The 19,123-nt window shown below is 42.9% G+C and overlaps 1 protein-coding gene across 1 annotated transcript in view; it reads left to right on the top strand.

Moving 5' to 3' along the window:
- The window catches only part of GPR125 (G protein-coupled receptor 125), a 208,236-nt gene that overhangs the window by 5,531 nt on the left and 183,582 nt on the right, over positions 1–19,123 (top strand). The gene's annotated exons all lie outside the window — the stretch shown is intronic.

The following is a 19,123-nucleotide window of genomic DNA, read 5'->3' as shown; positions in this document are numbered from 1 at the left end:
GGTTCAAGCTCACCAGCCACTCCTTGGAAACCCTATACAGGCTCGCTATGAGTTGGACCCGACTCCACGGCACATCAGTACCACCACCACTACCACCATAAAATCCTTTGGTGTGTTCAAGCTTCTTAAGTTGAGTCTGGGAGATAGCTGCAACATGGAAAATTAATTGATAGGAATTTGGTGGATGCATGTATAGTATTTCTTTGTAGTTTTTAATGAAAAGAAAAATGCTGTTTCTATATCTTGGCTGGTACTGGACTTTAGCATGGTGGTGGTGGTTATGTGCCTTGGAAGAGTCTGTCCAACAGCATAGCTGACCTAAATGTCAGACCCTGCAACAGTCTTGTTAAAGAAGGCTGGTTTCCATAGTCGCATTTGTTGAGAAGGTTCTGGCAGAAATCCTTGAACTGGCCACTCTTGTTCCCTGTATTCCACATAGCCTTTGGTATTATGGGATGAGAATTTTTGTATTTATTATTTTAACACATAGCATCAGTTTGTCATCATTTCTTGTTTTTCTTGGAAATACAAATTATTGTCTTTGTTCTTGTGCATCGTATTTCATAGGAAACATAGTACAGTATTGAAATTTTAAGAATTCTGCAAACATTTGTGAGTGAAAGGATCCCTGGTGGCCTGTAGGTTAAGTACTGGACTGCTAACATCAAGGAGAAAGATAAGGCAACCAGTCTGCTTCATACAGAATTGAGGCATTGGAAACCCTGTGAAACATTTCTACTCTGCCCAAGAAGGAAGAGGGTCGATAAGAGTAAAAATTGCCTGAACAGCAGTGAATTTTCAGTGATTGAAGTGAGTTTTACATCCCTGGTGTGTTTTAATATGTTACTTATTATCCTAATGATCCTCTATGGTAATTTTAGACATAGTGTTTTTTTTTTTTTTTTCAATCATCTGAAGTCCTCCTGAAATACTAGGGGGCTTCTAAAAGTTCACCGTAAAAGTGCCATTATCATTTACCTCCATTTGTCCATGAGTGTTTTGAACTGTTGTCTCATAGTGCGTGAGTTTTGGGTGTTATTTGTGAAATGTTCATTTGCTATGAAAGAACTGATCATTAGTTAGATACCGCTGGTGTGCCCAGCTCATTACCAGATATAAGAAAGTTGAACCTAGTTGGGGAGAAAGGAATTGCATGATTAGGGAGCAGACATTTAGGGAGCAATTATAGGAAGGTCTGTAATTAAGTAATAAATCCTGTCATGCTGACTATTTAAATGATCCACAAAGCCTGATGAGGGAAGAGATTGGTGTGACTTGAGAGTCATTGGAAGTGTTTTTATTTTCTTGGAGTAGTTAGGGCATGAGTTTGACCTGAGGAAGAGAAAGATTGGACTGGGGTAGGGTGGCAGGGTGGGGGCGTTCCCGCGCTAAGTGGGATGTGTGGGCGGGAGCTGGCTGTCTCCACTGAAATGGATAAACTGTTGATGATGGTGGTAGGGTAGCTTTGGGAACCATTGGCCTATGTGGTTGTTGACCATTGCTGGAGAGTTAATTCTGAGTCATTATGACCCAGTAGGACAGAGTAGAACTGCCCCTTAGGGTTTCCAAGACTGGTGTAGGATAAGCACTAGACTGCTAGCTGCAAGGTCAGTAGTTCAAACCCACTAGATGCTTCTTTGAAGCCCTGTACAAGGTCGCGATGAGTTGAAGTGGCTCAATGTCACTTAATAACAACAGTCAGTTCAGAAGCTGACTAACATATCTTTTTCATGAGGAGAGCTGCTGGTGGATTTGAACCACTGATATTTTGGTTAGCAGTTAAGTGCTTAATCACTGTGCCACCAGGGATTTACTCCTTATTGTTGTTGTTGTTAAGTGCCATTGAGTCAGTTTCAACTCATAGCAACCCTGTATAGGGTTTCCTAGGAGCTGCTGGTGAGTTTGAACCGCCAACTCTGTAGTTCAAACCGACCTTGTGATCTCAGTGCAGTATCCTGCAGTGCAACACCAGAACTCCTTGTTGGTAGTTACCATCAAGTTGATTCGGATTCATTTTTGCTGTTGTCATTTGCTGTGGTGTCAGTTCTGACTCATAGCAACCCTGTACAGGCTTTCTGAGGCTGGAAATCTTTACAGGGAAAAAAGGCCTCATCTTTGTCCCGCGAGAAAGCTGGTTGTTTCAAACTGCTGACCCTGTGGTTAGTAGCCCGATTTGTAACCACTATGCTGCAGAGTAGATCTACTCCGTAGAGTTTTCAAGGTTGTTTAAAATGTGTGGAAAGTGGACTGAAAGGTAATGGAGGTTTTCAGTGAACTTTTTCAAGCTCTCTCATGTTCTGGTGGAGAGGTTTTCTGGTTTAGACATATATATCATTTGTAGTAATTTTACCTTTGAGAAGCTGGTTGTCACATCTTCCTTCCAAGGAAACTTTGGGTTTGAACCATCAACCTTTCAGTTAATAGTCCAGTGCTTTAGCTATTTGTGCCACCCTGGGACTGCTGTGGTGCTGTAGGATAAGCACTGAGCTGCATGGTCGGTTTGAACAGCAAAGTCGGTAGTTCAAGCTCCCCGGCCGCTCCCCGGAAACCCTATGTAGGGTTGCTATGAGTCAGAACCCACTTGATGGCACTTAGCAATAACAACAGCAAGGTGGTCTATACCTGGTATTTGAAGCCCAGCCTTGGTGAGTTAGGGGAAAGGGTGCTGATGGGAATAGGAGACAACCCAGGCTGAACCCAGGACATTGGAGGGACCAGAAAAAGAGACTGGGAAGGAGCAGCTAGGGAGATGATGGGGAAAAGAAAAACAGGAGAAGGTGGCCCCCAAATCCTAGAAAAGTAAGCTTCAAGATAGGAATGGTGATCCCAGTGGAGAAGTGCAGAGAGAGTGAGCGCTGGAAGATGTTGTGGAAAACTGACTACAAAAGAACACTGTGCCCAACCCAGAAAACCTCTCCACAGGAATATGAGCAGGATTCAAAAAGTTTGCTGAAAAATCCCATCATCCTTTAATTTAACTTTTTGAAGCTTTCTCAAAGAAGTGAAGTTTTATCATTGAATGTGCTGTGCTTCATAGGCAGTCTGCTAAAAAGATCGCAAACATGGAAAGACATCTTAACCACTCTATAGCTAAGCAGATGCAATTCATGTTCTCTTCATTCATGCTATCAAGGAAATACTGCTGATTTTCCAGCATCTTTTTGGCTGGAGGTAGATTTGACAATTGGAGCTGGACCACCTGCAGTAATCTCCCAAGGGGAGGGTTTCCTGAAGTTACATTTCAAAGAGGGTGGTAGCCAGATACTTAAGGAGATCTCCTATATTTACACCCTTTTCAAAGAGACAAAGAATTTACTTTGTAACTGGGGAGGAGTGTGGTTTCTTTTATTTTCACCAAGAGAAATAAAACCAGAATGCTCCATAGAAGTGAGGATGGCAAGACTTTGTCTCATTTTTCTTTTTTTAAATGTTTTATTGTGAATTATATGATAGTTTACATGGGAGAACATTAGTTTTACATTCATCCTATTGTATATTGTTTCATTGCCATGGTTACAGTCCCCTCCATGCATCATCAAACAACCAAAGGGAATACACTATAAGCCTGCTCCGATACTACCACCCCCCCCCCCCCTTCAGTCTTCAGCACATAGCCCCTCTCCCTCTCTGGATCTAAAATCCCCAGCTGCTCCATCTCTCCATGTCATCGGCTCTATCTCAGGCATCACTGCTTCTCTGGGTAGGGTCCTGTTCTCGACCTCAGTGAGATGGCTTGATGAGGGGCTCAAACCTGCCTATTAGTGTGAGGGTAGGAGTCCCGGTGTGACGCTGTAGGTAAGCACTGGGCTGCTATCCACAGTCAGTAGCTCGAACTCACCAGCCTATACATGCTTACTATGAGTCAGAACCGACTTGATGGCACTTAACAACAACAACAACATTGTGAAAATGGTGCAGGACCATCAGTGTTTCATTCTCTTATACATGGAGTTCGTGATGAGTCAGAGCCAGCTTGATGGCATCTAACAGTAATATTTTCATTTTCTAAAAAAATATTGTCAGTTGAGTGATGTTCTGTAGAGCAGATCATCAGTGTTACATTCCACAAACAATACGCTTAATTTCAACTCAATAATTGCAATCGCCTCAATTTAATATCACTTACCCCACTTCCTGAGAGCCCTGGTGTGCCATTGTGGGTTAATGCGCTGGACTGCAAGTTTTGAACAGCGAGGTCGGCTTTAACAGCAAGGTTTGTGGTTCAGGATTACCACTCGCTCCTCAAAAACCCTATACAGGGTCTCTGTGGGTCAGAACCGAAACGACGACATTTCACAATAACAACAATCCCACTTCCTCTCTGTGTTTCTTGTTTCCTTTCCTCCTTCTTTCCTAACCCTTAGGAATTTTGTCCTTGAGTAAATGGTGCCCTTTAGATAATGAATGGTTGACTGTTTTATGCAGTGTTGTCGCCTCCTTTGTGTAAACTGTCTTTTGCTCCCGTATGTAACTTAATTTAGCTGAAAATTAAGCCTCACTTTCAAACCTGCAGGGTAACCAAGGGCTGTAGTCTTGGAGTTCCACCAGTCTCTTCTGACCCTAAGCCTGGCCTTTTGATATGATTTTGAGTTTTGGTCTACATTTTGTTTGACATTTTCTCCATTTTCTAATGTGACCCCTTTCAGAGCAGTTAGTTGGGTGTGATAGCTGGACACCATCTAGTTTTTCTGGTCTCAGGGTCGTCCATTAGTCTATTGGACTAATTGTCTTTGAGTATCCTCACTTTTCATCATTCTTTTTTCCTCCCCACAGGGATGTCCACACCTTAGATGGTTGCTAATGAGCTTTTAAGATCATATTCACTAATTACGAAAGTAAGATGTAGAACATTGTCTTTATGGACTATGTTATGCCAGTTGACCATGGTGTCCCCAAGACAAGAATAACAACATTTTCAACTTAGGGAGAACCGGCAGCGTAAAGGTTAAACCCTGGGTTGCTCACCGGCAGGTTGGTGGTTCTCCCATAAGTGATCAATAAAGATTGTTGTTAAGTGTCATCGAGTTGATTCCAACACAGAGCAACCCTGTACAGGGTTTCCGAGGAGTGGCTGATGAGTTTGAACCTCCCACCTTGTGATCCAGTGCTTATCCTACAGCACTACAACCCTGTGGGAACAGTTCTCTGTCCCATGGGGTCACCATGACTCGGTGGCACACGATAACAAGCACTGTCTTCAGTTTTGTTTATTCCTTGCAAAGACCAATTAACCCAGGATTTGACTGCTTGAGGCTTGGGTGTCCTTGAAGGATGGCGTCAGGTTGGGATAGCTTGAAGGGAGACAGGAGTGGGTGGTAACAGCCCCTGAGATGGGAAGGCTGTGAGGAGGATGCAGTGTTGAGGGAGGGCAGGCAATGGGAGGGCCCATCTGAATAAGGTTGGGGATGGTTCCGAAGATAGCCATGGGTGATGCAGTGGAAACTGAAGCCCACGTAGAAATGTAGGGGAGATGAAGCATTTCCTGACCCCTTTTCAGCCATCAGAGGGAAGCACAGTGAAGGAAGAAGGGCGGGTAGAAACGGCGAAGATGAGGAGTAAGATGGTCCTTTTGGAATGTGCGGGAGTGAACGTATTGGAGATTGCAGACAGATGAGCGGGATGAAGTCCACAGGGAACTCAGTCAGCACAGGGTGGTTTTCTCAGCTGTATTCAGCCTGCAGGTAAGGTGGGAATTTCTGGGTTTATCCAGATTGCTTCTCTGCCAGGGGAGTGCTGCAATGGGAGGAGAGAGCAACGATGGATGGATGTTCAGGACCAGAGCATTTGCCTCTCCACTCCAGACATACTGAACCAGAATCTACTTTCTGGAACAAGTTTTACAATGTAGATTCTGATCCCATATGTCTGGGTGGAAAGGAAAATTTGCAGGAGTAGGATCGAACCAGAAGGAACCTGCCCGAACACCTGGAATTTACTAACAAGCTACTGTGGCTTGAATTCCTACCAGGGCAACTCTGAGTCATAACTGAAGTCTTTATCTTTAAATTCAAGATCCTGCGAACCCTTTGTAGTCTGATTTCACATAATACATAAAGAAGCTCAATGAGGATGCGGGTTTTCCTGGCAGCACATCCCATTCCCATCTCAAGATCCCCTTTTCCATGAGTTGCTTTTGTTCTTAGGTGCCACCTAGCTGGTTCTGGATCATAGCAACCCTGTATATAACAGAAGGAAATACTGTCAGGTCCTTCGCCATGCTCACAGTTGTTACGTTGCTGCCATGGTGCCAGTCCATTTGTTTGTGGCTCTTCCTCTTCTTCACTGACCCTTCACTTTCCCAAGCATGATAACATGTCCGAAGTATGAGAGACGAAGTCTGGCCATGTTGGCTTCTAGGCTGTACTTCTTGCAACACAGACCTGTTTGTTCTTCTGGCAGTCTGTGCTATTTTCTGTATTCTTCTGCACCACCACAATTCAGATGCACTAATTCTTCTGTGATCTTCCTTATTCACTGTCCAGCTTTCCACATGCATGTGAGGCTACAGAAAATACCATGGCTTGCGTCAGGTGCACCTTAAGTTCCTTAGTAGTCAAATGTAAACTGCTTGTATCATCCAGGCACAAATTTCACTTTTCTGTCCATGGACATGGATAGCAGGTTGGTCCTCTTGGAGGCACAGAGATAAAATAAGAGAGCAGTATCCTTTCCCTTCCAGGATCATGGACTTGTCCATCAATTCTCATTGTCCCACCGACAGGGTTTTGTGTTTTTCTTCCTGTGAGCTTCAGCTGATTGATTAGCTCTGGTATCACAGTGATTTTTATAACACTTACCAAAAGGTTGGTAGTTCAAAGCTCCCAGTCACTCTGCGGGAGAAAAATGTGGCACTCGGCTTCTGTAAAGGTCTGCAGCCTTGGAAGTAGTACGGGAGCAGTTCTCCTTGGCCTTGTTAGGTCACTAAGAATTGACTTGAGGACAGTGGGATTTGGATGTTGGCAAAGATTGTCTCCCTTGCTGGGACTCCTGGTCTGATGAATTCTGGTTTTCTCAACTCTCTAGCTCAACTGCTGTGAACTTTTCCTTCGCTTTCCTAGTGGTTTCATCCCTTGCTTCTCAGAACCCCGGAAATGATTATTTTCTGTGCTTAATATGTTCTATTAAGGAGCGCTCGTAGCATAGTGGTTACGAGTTGGCCTGCTAATCTCAAGGTCAGCAGTTTGAAACTATCAGCAGTTCCTTGGGAGAAAGATGAGGCTTTCTGCTCCTGTAGAGATTTACAGCCTCAGAAACCCTATACAGGGTCGCTTTGAGTTAGAACTGACTCCACAGAACATAACTCCCACCACCATATGTCTGTTGGAATCCTGGTGTGGCACTGTAGGTTAAAGCACTGGACGGCAAATCTGGTTTGAGCTACAAGGTTGGCAGTTCATACTGACGAGCTACTTCTTGGAAACCCTACACAGGGTCCCTATGAGTTGGAACCAACGCAACAGCACTTAAGAACAACAGTATGTCACATCCTATGATACTTGATTTTGCTCTCATGAGCCACATATCCCTTGAAGGTAAGAACTGTGAGACATGTCTTAACACAGAGCCAGGTCTATGGGTGGTTATGTAGTCTGTATTTACTGACGAGAGTAACGCTAACGAAGATAAGACTGTGATGGAAAACTTAAGAAATGTGGGTGATGTGAATTGATGTTTTTTACCTTATTAAATGAAAACATTTATGTATGTAGTTTGAATCAGCATTGCATTGCTATAAGATGCCTAATTCAAGAACAGGTGTATTTATCTTTGGTTACATTTGGCTTTGCTTGATCTTATATGTAACAAGTCCACATATATCAAGGTTGTTGTTGTTAAGTGCCCTTGAATCGGTTCCAACTCATAACGACCCTGTGTAGGGTTTCCTAGGAGCAGCTGGTGAGCTTGAACCACCGGCCTTGTAGTTCAAACTGACCGTACAGTCCAGTGCATTAACCCACAGTGCCACACCAGGACTCCCAATGAGGTAGGTAGTATGTTGGAAACATTGCAAAATACTAGGCAGACATAGGCATTTGGTCCCTGGATGCAAATCTGAAGTTTTTCCGATACGATGACAAGATTTTGCATAAGCCAGCCTCTCCTGCCTGTTGCTTCTTGCCTGCGTGGAGTCGTCCAGCATCAGGAGTATGTGAAAGAAAGTTGGTGGGTTTGGCAGTATACCAACTCCAGAAACAAATGAACACAGAAATGTTTAGAGAGGCTCACCCAGCCCAGAAGATGGTAAAGATAGTTTGCCATCAGTTCAAAAGCCAAAAGAGAAAGACATCGTGCTTGGGAAAGTAGTCAAAAAGAGGCCGGCCCTCAATAAAGTAGATTGATAGAGTGACTGCAACAGTGGGTCCAACCATAGGAGCGATGTTGGGGAGGACACTGGACTGGACACTGCTTTCTTTCCCTTGTTCACAGGGTAGCTGGAATTTGGAACTGACTGGACCGCACCTAACAGTAACAATGACACAGCATGAAGACTTCTCAGTGAATAGAAGCATACTCAATGTATTTTTTATTATTCTTAATCCTTATTTGAAAGCGGTTGTTTTTCTGTATTGTCTTGATCTTGTAGAAGAAACTGAAGTTCTGAGAATATACCCAGAATTTTTTTTTATAACCGTGTCAGTGTGTCTCACAATAACATAGGCATAAACTAGGCTACACAGTTCTTTAAAATTCAGTAACTTGTTAATTTAGCTTTGTTGTTGTTAAGTGCTGTTGAGTCGATTCTGACCCATAGCAACCCTGTATAGGGATTCCAAGGAGCAGCTGGTGAGCTTGAACCACCGACCTTACAGTTCAAACGACTTTGCAGTCTGACACATTAGCTCATAGTGCCACGCCTATACAGGAGGGTAGCTCTGAGTAGGAGTCATCTCTGTGGCAGTGGGCTTAGTTTGGCTTAAATGCAAACTTGTTCCTAAACCCACAACCCCAGGAAAATTGTTTTGATTACAGTTCCCAGTGAGCCAGTAGGACAGAGTTGAACTGGCCTCCGAGGTTTCTAAAGCAGTAAATCCTTATGTAAGAAGTCTGCCACATCTTTCTCCTATAAGGTAACCGGTGAGTTCAAACTGCCCTCCTGTCAGTTAATGGCCTAGTGCTTAACCATTGCATCTCAAGGCTCCTTCAGACTTGCTCAGTAGGTTTTTAATTGTTGCCTGCTGTAATTGTGTTTTGTAACATATGATAATGTAATGGTGATACATTATGTGTGCATTGGCTGACATCTCTACTCAAAAGCAAACCATTTTATTCTGAGGCTGGAAGTTGTTTGAAGGAGGTATGTAATTTCTCCCAAGGTTAGTTCTTCCCATCGTGACTAAATAAACTGCAAGGTGGGCGGTTTGAACCCACCAGCTGCTCCATGGAAACCTTATATACAGGGTCCCTATGAGTTGAAACCGACTTGATGGCAGATAGTAGCTGTGTAGTTGTTGTTGTTAGGTGCTGTTGAGTCGGTACTGACTCATAGCGACCTTATGCACTACAGAATGAAACACTGAACTGTTCTGTGCCAACCTGAACCTGCCGCCACTGTGCCAGTCTCTCTCATTGGGGGTCTTCCTCTTTTTCACTGATGCTTTATTTTACCAATCATGATGTCCTTCTCAACAGACTGGTCCTTCCTGAGAATATGTCTGAAGTACAAGAAATGAAGTCTGGCCATCCTGGCTTCTAAAGAACACTTTGGCTATACTTCTTCCAACACAGATTTGTTTCTTCTTTTGGCAGACCATGGTGCTGTTAATATTCTCAAAGACTATAACTCAAATGCATCAATTCTTCTACGATCTTCCTTATTTACTGTCCAGCTTTCACATCCATATGAGGTTATTGAAAATACCATGGCTGGAGTCAAGCACACCTTAGTCCTCAAAAAAGACATCTTTGCTCTTGAACACTTTAAAGTGATTTTGTACAGCAGATTGGTCTAATGCAATAATATGTCATTTTATTTCTTGACTGCTGCTTCCATGAGATCAATAAATAACATCCAAATAAATAGAGACCAGATTGAAGTTGTCAGTGCTTTCATTTGCTTGGATCAACAACAGCAGCATTGCATAACAGTAATCCAGAAGTCTTCCCCTGTTTCTCTTGGTTCCTACATAGCTGCAGTTCCAGATTTGAACCTGTGTCTTCCTACCTACTGCAGGGTCTGTACACAAACCAGAATTGGCTTCTGATAGTTACTGGGTATAGCACAAAGAGTCTGGCACTTGCGTGCTTACCAACAGTTTAATGGTCTCAACCCACCTAGAGGTATGAAACCGACTCATCAGGCATCTACCAACAATAGCAACAACAGAGGTGTTTTGGAAGAAAGGACTTGTGATTTGTTTCGGAAAGGTCACATTTTTAAAAACCCTCTGGATCACAGTTCTGTTGCACGTGGGTTTATCATGAATCAAATGGATTCCAGGATAGATGGGTTTTGTTCGTTTGTTGTTGTTGTTGTGTGATTCAACCAGCATTTTCTTCACAGTCACATTCTGCTACACTAGGCAACAGGAGACATCAGGGGAATAATTTGTGGATTTCTAGAAATTGTGGCACAATGGTTAAGTGCCCGGCTACTTACCAAAAGGATCTGTGGTTTGAACCCACCCTGTCGATCTCCTATAAAAGTTGCAGTCTCAGAAACTGTGTGGCGCAGTTGTTCTCTGTCGTCTAGGGACGCTATGAGCCAGAATTCACTGGAAGGGACACAACAGCAACCTAATAGGCATTGGGAGTTTCTAAAGGGAATTTGTAAGACTGGGTTAGTAGCAGCCTTGCGAATGTTGTTATGTGCCGTCGAGTTGGTTCCGGCCCATAACGACCCCGTATAGGGTTTCCGAGGAGCTGCTGGTGAGCTTGAACCTCCGACCTTGCAGTTCAAATGGCTTTGCAGTCTGGCACATTAACCCACAGCGCCACACCAGGACTCCAGCCTTGCTAATGGGACTGAAAAAACTCTCTACTCAGTGACCTCCTTGGCTTTTCTTCTCACATGCAAATAATGCTGGTGTAAAACGTATCCCCAACCTAGGCTGTCTCATTGCTCATGTTGTTTATGGCAGGTCTTTCCATGATACAGGCATGTGTCACGTCAATTCATGCTAAGTTCTGTGAAATAGGACATTATGTAATTTGGATATCCAGCATGCACTTTTCAGACCTTAGGGGCACTGCTTCCCGTTGTCCTTGCTGTGGTGGAGGTCAGAGGAAGGACGGGATGGCCTGAGATGATGTCTGGGGGTTGGGAGCAGAGTGAGGAGGGATGCAGAGCATCTGAGTTCCCTTGGCCAGAGCTGTGTCCTCTGCCTCACCTGCCTGGATCCTACCTGTGGTCCAGTGCTATAAGACCATGAATTTGGGATCTTTAAATGTCAAGTTGTTGTTAAGTTCTTCAAGTCAGTTCCAACTCATAGCATAGAAATCCTTGATAGGATTTCTGAGGAGCACCTGCTGAGCTTGAACTGCCAACCTTGTGCATAGTAGTCTGGTGCTTATCCTACAACACCATTCCAGGACTCCTTAAAACCATTAGGAGGAAGCTGCTTTCTCTTAACAACAGCAATAACACAGACACATAGGTATGTGTGATGCTGCGTGAAGAGCTGCGCCTGTCTTTTCTGTTGTGGCATGTGTAGTCTGACACACTGCAGTGCAATGGTGATGGATGTGCCAAGCCCGAGTCCCACTGCCCCAGGGCTGCCGTGGTTCTTGTTAGTGGTGTCCAGTCATTCAGACTCATAGCGACCCTGTATAGGGCTTCCGAGGAGTGGCTGGTGAGCTTCAGCAGCTGATCTTGCGGTTCACATGACCTTCCAGTCTAGTGCGTTAACCCACAGCGCCATACCAGACCTTACCCTGTGGTTGTTGTTGTTGTTGTTGTTAAGTGCCATCGAGTCGGGTCCGACCCATAGCGACCCTGTACAGGGTTTCCGAGGGTGTAAATCTTTACGGGAGTAGAAAGCCTCATCTTTCTCCCGCGGAGCGGCTGGTAGTTTCGAACCGCTGACCTTAAGGTTCGCAGCCCGATTCGTAACCACTACGCTACCAGAGCTCAGGGGACCAAAATCTCCACTGCCCTTAACTTGGTTGGTGAGTGTGATGCTTTTTGCCCTTTTATTGGTGATGACTGAGCAGCTTTAAAAGCCTCCCTGTATTTTAGAGACCTCTTGTGGCACTGTGGGATAATGCATTGCACCACAAAGTCAGATTGAATTGTTAAGGTTGGTGGTTCAAACTCACCAGCCACTCCTCAGAAACCCTATTCAGGACTTCTATGAGTCAGAGTCAACTCGATGGCACTTAACAACAACAACAACAACAACATTCTGATTTAACTGTTCAGCCATGGGACCATGGGACCTGGGCATTGGCATTTTTCAGAGCTCTGCAGGTAATGATTCTGATGTCTCCTGGGTTGAGAGTCTACTGTCTTGTAGCCCAGCAACCAGAGGGTTAACACTGAAGGTAGACAAGGGAGCAGGGGAGGAATTAAGGGCAGCTGCCTCATCTGGGAAGAGGGGTCTGTTACAAGTGGAACAAAGACATGAAAACCCAGAGAAGTTTCTAGGGCAGAGAGTTTTAGCATAAGGCCTCACTCACAGGAGCCAAAAAAGTAACTATTATTAGTAAAATGAGGAGAAATGTGCTGAAGTTGGAAAGATTAATACCAAGTTGTGGGGTTAGGGACAATAACATTTTAGAGATGCATTGTGGTATTAAATAAATTAACTGGCCACAGCAAGCATTTGTCTCAGCTAGCTTTTGAGGACTTTTTGTGTGATTGCAACAGTGGCTGTATCAATAGGTTCAAACATAGGACTGATCATGCATGTGCTGAGGACCAGGAAATGTTTCTGTTGTACAACAGTGGGGTTGCTGTGAGTTGGAACCAACTCAGCACCACCTAACTGTGTGTCCAGGTTAGACTGGGCAACAGAACAAATGTGACTCGTACCTTAATGTACTTTATTTTCACTTTTAAAATGGTGATTCGTTACTAGAGGATCCCTGGGAGTGCAGTGGTTAAGTACTCTCAACTGCTAACTGAAAGGTCCAAACCCTACCAGCAGCTGTGTGGGGGAAGAGCTGGTGATGTGTTCCTGTGATAATTACACCCAGGAAAACCTTAGGGGGCAGGTGTACACTTTCACATGGGGTTGATGTGAGGTGAAATTGACTCAAAGGCACCTATCAACACAGCAACTATATATAATAAATAGTATGGAGAAACGATGAGAGGGCTCACTTTCCCATCTCCTACGTGGGGAATGACTATTATTTGGTTCAGACTTTACACATATGATAGGTAACAACAGAGCCTGTGTTAATTTGCATTCTGATTATAGGTGTGGTTTAATATATTTTAACATATCTATAAAGGGCTCATTTGAAAGTATACCTTCTCTGTACAGTTTGCAAAAGACCTCTTTAAAGTACTAAAGACCTCTTTAAAGTGTTAAAGAGCAGAGCTGTCACTTTGAAGATTAAAGTGTGCCTTACCCAAGCCCTGGCGTGGCATTTTCAGTTGTCTTATAGGCATGTGAAAGTTGCCCAATGAATAATACTGGATACATTGGGATTCTGCTGTTGATGAAGACTGTTGGAAGTGTGAACTGCCAGAAGCACAAGCAAATCTGTCTTGGTTCATCTGTCAAACTTTGGATATATTATTCTGAAGGACCAGTCCCTGGAGAAGGACTTCATGCTTCCTCAGGGAAACAGAAGAAGACCCCCAGGGAGATAGATTGATACAGTAGTAGCAGCAGTGGGCTCAAATGTATTTACAGTTGTGAGACTGCTGAAGGAGTAGTTACTGTTTCATCCTGCTGTACAGTGAGTTGGAGCCTAACAATAAAACAACAACAACTGTACATTTTTACTTTCATGTGTTTTTTCAGTTGTTTTTCTTGAGGTTTTTAGGGAGGTGACTCATCTGATATTTTTCTTTCATAATCATCTTACTTTGGGTATCCTTGTCTTTTGTTCTTGACTTTAAAATTAGTGGGAACATTGTACAGACCTAAGACAAGAGATTTCCTGTATCAGGATACTTAATTGCTCCACCACACAAAAAGTTTTACATGCCAGACCTGGGAACCTGAATCAACCCGTGAATCAGGCACATTGCGGGTTGCCTTTAGTCATCATCAACTCAGATCGGTTCTTAGTTGAAAACTTTTTTTTTACATTTTCTTTTAGCCTTATTTTCTTCCCATATTTTACCTTTCTTAGTTTAAGTTACATGCTACATAAATTGTTGTACCTATTTTATATTAAATAGTGTTGTTACTGTTGTTTAGTGCCATCGAGTCCTTCTTTCTGGCTCATAGTGACCCTGTAGAGGGTTTCCAGGGAGTGGCTCGTGAGCTTGAACTGCTGACCTTGTGGTTCAAACCAACCTTGCAGTCCAGCACCTTAACCCAAAACGCCACACTAGTCTACTTTAAAAAATTCATTCTAAACCCTATTTTCGACTCTGCATCACACGAGTATAGCACAAGCATGGAGAAAATCTTTTGCTAAATTGCTGGCCCTGAGTGTAAAAGCATTATTCCTCCTGTCTATTCCAGAATTATACTCACATCCAAGACGTCCTCTCAGAACAGGAATAAGTACGCCCCCTGCTGAGGATGAGGGAAGCAGAAGTGCCCTGTGTTCCTTGACTGGGCATGAGGCACCATCTCACCACATGGGACTGGTTAAAGTTTATGAACTCAGTTCACTCCCTAGATGACGATATTTCTGAATTTGTAACGTAGTCATTATGTTGAAAAGCATCCATGTGGAAAACACCCCACCACATACACGTTTGTGTCCCCAACCTTGATGGTGGTGGTGGTAATGTGCCGTGGAGTCAGTTCCGACTCATAGTGATCCTGTACAGGGTTTCTGAAGCTGTAAATCTTTACAGGAGCAGAAAGCCTCATTTTTCTCTCGCGGAGCAGCTGGTAGTTTCTAACTGGGTACGACCCTTAGGTTAGCAGCTCGATTCGTAACCACTACGCTACCAGAGCTCCCCAACCTTGGAAAAGCTTATTCTTTTTAAAAAAAATGGAGGTCCATACAATGGTTTGTGATAACAAACGGGTGCTACATGTTATTTCTGTTATTATTAGTAGTATTATTATTATGTTGCTCTGGTAGCGTAGTGGTTACGAATCGGGCTGCGAACCTTAAGGTCAGCGGTTCGAAACTACCAGCTGCTCCGCGGGAGAAAGATGAGGCTTTCTACTCCCGTAAAGATTTACACCCTCGGAAACCCTATACAGGGTCGCTATGGGTCGGAACTGACTCGATGGCACATAACAACAACAACTGTATTATGTTGAAGAGTGTATCTGGAAGTGCTTATTTAATGTTTTTTATGCATAGGAAGATGCACTGTCTACTAAGACAAGTATTTGACAAATAGTAGATATGAACCTTACTTAACTGTTCTGACTTTTGAAAAAAATCTACTTAAAGATAAAACTTGGAAATAGAATTTGCTCGTCATTTGGATCTGCCTGTATATAATATGGTGTTTGCACTACATCCAAATCACTTAGCACCCTAATTTACAGAAGTATTGTGGGCATTGAGCAGTACATGATGATACTTTGTTCCAAGTGTGTGACCTGCCTTCACGTAGAATTGGTTTTCTCCTCCTACATCTGTAGTACTGAGAAGACTGGGTTGGAATGCCATTCTAAACCTTCCATGGATTTAATAGAAGGAGATCAGTGGGACTGTGGAGTCCACTGGACTGTGAACTACAAGTTTGGTGGTTCAAACTCACCAGCTGCTCCTTGGAAACTATACAGGGTTGCTAAGAGTAGGGACTGACTTGAATGCACTTGAGAGCAAAAGAGCCTTAGAGTCTGGTGGTGCAAAGGTTAAACCTTGGAACCCACCATTGAGAGAGAAAGCTGAAGATCTGCTACTAGAGAGATTACAGCCTGGCAAACTTGCTGGGTCAGATCTCCTCTGTCACACTGGCTATGAGGAGAGACAATGCAGAGAGAAGAGGCCTTAGAGGTCTAACTGTAACACACATTGTATAGTCCCGGTGTGGCACTGTGGGATAAAGCACTGGACCGCAACCATGAGGTTGGTGGTTCATACTCACCATCCCCTACTGAGAAACACTATACGGGGTCTCTATGAGTCAGAACAAACTCAATGGCTCTTAAAAACAACTATGTAGTTGCAAAAATTGTCTTTTTTTAAACCTGCTTGGATATAAATCTAATTAAATTCATTCATTTCCCATCAAGATAAGACTTAAAAGAATTCTTTGTTTTATTGTGCAATTCTTCCCCATGCTTTTGTCCTTTTAAAAAAAAAAAAGAAAATCAAAGGGAAATTAACTAGTGGCATGTTTATCTCCAGGGAAGTGTTTAGGATAGATGACTCCTGTCTATTAGATTCATCTTTTAAAAAATCTTTTTAAACTTGTCTTTTGTTCGTTTGTTTGTTCTAAACAAGATCAAGGGTAAACTTTGCCTTTATAGCCAAGGCTCAATTAGAATTATAAAGGTTTTCCAATTAAATGGAACATGCATTCCACCCTGACTGTGCTAGTCTGACATTTCCAATCATTGTAACCAAGTTCTATCTTGTGTTATTCGCTTATGGCAGTTTATTGTTCTGGAATTAATTACAATTCTGTCTCTTAAAAGAGTGTGAACTCTTGACGATCATATTTCTGGGTTTTCCTGGAGTCACGCACTCAGTAGATCTTTGTATGAAGAAGTCCCATTTTTCTCACTAATTTTTTCTCAATTAGACTAGGAGAAGAATCTTGTGGTTGTCTTAAATGGGAGGAATCAATCATGAAGATACTTGAGACTTTTCAAAGCCCTACGATCCAGATGACATTAGACTCAGGCTTAGGTTCTCAGTCTTTGTTTAGAAACATGAAGTCTCTTAGCCAGATGAATTCTCTCTGCCTTTCTAGTCTCTCCGCCACCTCCCCCTTTGATCTAATTCCCTTTATTTCTTTAGAAATCATTGCTTCTCTTTCTTATGTTTAAAGTGTGTATAGTTTGTGGTATTTCTCCTTGGTCTACATATTGTTTTGGTTGGCTACTGTCACATCAGCCCCATAGGGTTTCCTAGGCTATCATCTCTTTGATGGGAGCAGATTAACATGCATTTGCTCACCTAGAACCTCTGTTGGGCTTCAGACCACAAACCTTTTGGTGAACAGCTGAGGACATACCCATTGCACTCCCTGGGTTCCTTCCTGGGTATGCATTGTTAAGTGCCAGTGAGTCGGTTCCAACTCACTATATAGGGTTTCCAAGGAGTGAGTTTGAACCACCAACCTTGCAGTTCAAACTGATTTATGGGAGGGTGTCCAGTGCTTTAACCCACAGCTCCACCCCAAGACTTCTTGGTATGCATAACAATGTCTTATTCTTCTCTTTAAAAACAAAAATAAACCAAAACAAGAAACCACTCCTTTTTTCAAAATACCCTTTGTTGCTCCATGTTGGAGTGATCAGTCACTTTCTTTCAAAATTAACTTCTTGAAAAGTAGTTTGAATACATCTTCTATTTCTTCATCATGTTTCCACTTCTGTCCATCACTGTAGTCTGCCCTGCACCATCTCTGAGTTCTGGTTAGATTGTTGTTGGTAAGTGCCATGAAGTCCATTCCGACTCATAGCGACCCTGAATAGGGTTTTTGAGGTGTGCGTGGTGAGTTTGAACTGCCGACTTTCTCGTTTAAACTGACCTTGCAGTCTAGTGCATTATCCCACAGTGCCACACCAGGACTTCCCTTCTTAGATTAGATTACCCATTATTGATCGTAAACGTTTCTTTTTATTCTGATCCTTCAACTTGGTGATCACTACATCTGCTGATTACTCACTAATAACTAAATCTCGGCTTGTTGTTGTTATGTGCCATGGAGTCAGTTCTAACTCATAACAACCCTGTACAGGGTTTCCAAGGCTGTAAATCATTACGGGAGCAGAAAGCCTCATCTTTCTTCCGTGGAACATCTGGTAGATGCGAACTGCTGACCTTAGTATGCAACATTCTTACAGCTGCTCATATTTTGGCCTGGGCATCTCTAATGGGGAACTAGCTAACTGGGTTGGATGAATAGATTCATTAAGGACAGTGCATTTTTTTGCTTGCTAGTTTGATTTTTTAAAAAAGTTTGTGATTTTGGTGAAAAGATGAACTATACAGCCCCAGATTCATCATTTAATTGATTTCTATGTATATAATTGATGCAGTGAAATTCACTATGCTCCGCAAGTCATGTTACATTTTTGCTATCCTTTCCCAAAATCATTCTACCATGATTAACATCAACTCACTGCCCTAAATTTTCCATCCATTCTTTTGAGTTACTCTTGTCAGTATGCAAATTTTTAAAAACTTTTTATTGTGAATTCATTGCAGGCTTATAGATAAAGATCATCAGCTTTACATTCAACAAACTTGTTTCATATCAGTGATTACAATCCCCTCTCTGCTACAGCAGTTATCCCACTTCCTCCCTGTGCTTCTCCATTTCCATCTTAAATTTCATAAATGCACAAAGCGCAATTATTTAATGCACACATACAAAACAAAACTTAAATGTCCAAAGGGCTCATTCTGCCAGCCAGCCTCCTGCCTGCAGGCACACAGCCTTACTCGGTCCATGGACCTAGAGCCTACAGCTGCTCCATCTCTGCTGTTTGCGCTTTTCAAGGTAGGGATCTCAGGCTCCACTCACGCTCTTCCTTCTTGATTGCCCCGGGATCGTTGGTTCCTGAAGCAAAAGATGAACTAGTCTACATAATTCTTTCAAAGAACACAGTGCTTAAAGGAGATATGCTGTGTTAATTATGTTGAGTTCAAAGAAGACTTCAGATGATAGTTTTTATGTAAAGATTATCTCAGGGCAACAGTTTTGGCGGCTCATCCAGCCTCAGTGGCTCCAGAAGGTCTATTCCATTCAGTGTCTGGAATTCTGTTCGTCTTTAATTAGGACTCATTTGTAGAATCTTTGAGCCTTAGGAGGCATAGTGTTTTTTTTTTTTGAACGTTTTATTGTGTATTGAGTGATAGTTTACATGGGGGGAACATTAGTTTTACATTCATTCTGTCCTACATCATTTCA

The sequence above is a fragment of the Chrysochloris asiatica genome, unplaced genomic scaffold (assembly GCF_000296735.1).
Source record: "Chrysochloris asiatica unplaced genomic scaffold, ChrAsi1.0 scaffold00089, whole genome shotgun sequence".
Lineage (NCBI taxonomy): Eukaryota > Metazoa > Chordata > Mammalia > Afrosoricida > Chrysochloridae > Chrysochloris > Chrysochloris asiatica.
Note: the sequence above shows the minus strand (reverse complement) of the source record. Positions and strands in the feature narration are given on the sequence as shown.